This window comes from Molossus molossus, unplaced genomic scaffold, assembly GCF_014108415.1.
Source record: "Molossus molossus isolate mMolMol1 unplaced genomic scaffold, mMolMol1.p scaffold_m16_p_8, whole genome shotgun sequence".
In the NCBI taxonomy this organism is placed as follows: domain Eukaryota; kingdom Metazoa; phylum Chordata; class Mammalia; order Chiroptera; family Molossidae; genus Molossus; species Molossus molossus.
This window is the reverse complement of record NW_023425402.1, coordinates 2,352,381-2,354,221: the sequence shown is the minus strand read 5'-3', so window position 1 is coordinate 2,354,221 and position 1,841 is coordinate 2,352,381.

Genomic DNA, 1,841 nt, shown 5'->3' with positions numbered 1-1,841 from the left:
GAATATTAGGAGCTTTATTACCTGCGCAGGGACTGCAGCCAACCTACACAGAGGAGAACTGCAGCCCCGAGCTCAGGGGGAGGGTTGCTTATTTGGGCAGGGGTTACTCAAGAGTTTAGCAGAGCAAGCAAGCTGCGTGTGCAGAAGCGAATATCAGCAGTTAGTAGCTGCACAGGTTGTTTATTTTACATTTCTTAACATTTATTAGACCCCAGCCTTGAATGTTTCATTGCCCCGTCTGGCATCTCCTGATTAGTTAAGCTCATGGTCAATACCCTTGTGGTCATGGCTGATGCATACCTTCCTCTTCAAGAGTTTTCTTGCAAAAACAACTCGGTTTCAAGGATAGGACAAGTTCTTTCTTCTAGGGGATGGAGAATTACTGGGTTATAACACTGACCCCATTTCATTGTCTTCCCTGTAACCTTTGGTGGTAGTTGCTGTGCCTACCATGGTGACCACGTGTGACTGAGAAACAGGGTTTGAGCCTAGAGAGGGAGCCTGAGAAACGGCTACCACATCTGAGGAAGGCAGCAGGCGTGAAAATCACCCACTCCCGACCTGGGGAGGTAGTGATAAAAAATAATACAGTATTCTTTTGAAGCCCTGTAATTGGAATGAATCCACTTTAAATCCTTTAATGAGGGTCCACTGGGTGCCAGTAGGTGCAGTTATTCCAGCTCCAATAGTGTATATTAAAGTTGCTGCAGTTAAAAAGCTCCTAGTTGAATCTTGGGGGGAGTGGGAGGATGACCTGCCATGAGGTGAGCGACTCACTGCCTGTTCCCACCCATTGCCTGGTGTGGCCCTCTTTTTTTTTTTTTTTTTAATCCTCACCCGAGGACATTTTTCCATTTTTTGTTCAGGTAGAGTGGGAGGGAGAGAGAGGAACAGAGAGAGAGAGAGAGAAACATCGACGTGAAGGGACACATCGAGTGGCTGCCACCCGCACAACCGACCAGGGCCGGGGACAAACTGCAACCGAGGTACATGCCCTTAGCGGGAACCAAACCCGGGTCTCTCAGGACCGCAGGCCGACGCTCTAACCGCTGAGCCAAACCGGCCAGGGCATGGTGTGGCCCTCTTGATGCTCTTAGCTGAGTGTCCTGCGAGGCCTGAAGCATTTACTTTGAAAAAATTAGTGTTCAAAGCAGGCCTGAGTCACCTGGATTCTGCAACTAGGAATAATGGAATAAGGCCCCGGTTCTGTTTTGCTGTGTTTTGGAACTGAGGCCATGATTAAGTGGGACGGCTGGGGGCATTGGCATTGCACCACTAGGGCTGAAACTCTTGGACCAGTGCAAGATGGACCAGAGTGAGAGAATTTGCCAAGAATGTTTTTATTAAACAAGAATAAGAGTTGGTGGTTTGAAGATGATTAGAAACTGTCATAGTTTTGACCATAAATAATGACGACTGGTCATTGTGACCCACTGGGCAACTTCTGAGAAACCAAAGTGTTTGGGTTCAGGGGAGTATGGTTGTAAAGCACCACTGGGAGTGGAGCCTGCGGCTTTATTTCAGTCAATACGGGAAACCTCACCTGGCTGGACAAGGACAGGATTGACAGATTGATAGGTCTTTCTCCATTCCGTGGGTGGGGGTGCATGGCCATTCTTAGTTGGTGGAGTGATTTGTCTGGTTAATTCTGATAATGAATGAGACTCTGACATGCTAACTAGTTATGTGACCTCCAAGTGGTCGGCCTCCCCCAACTTCTTAGAGGGACAAGTGGCGTTCAGCCACCCGAGATTGAGCAATAACAGGTCTGTGATGCCCTTAGGCATCTGAGACTGCATGTGTGCTACACTGACTGGCTCAGTGTGTGCCTACCCTATGCT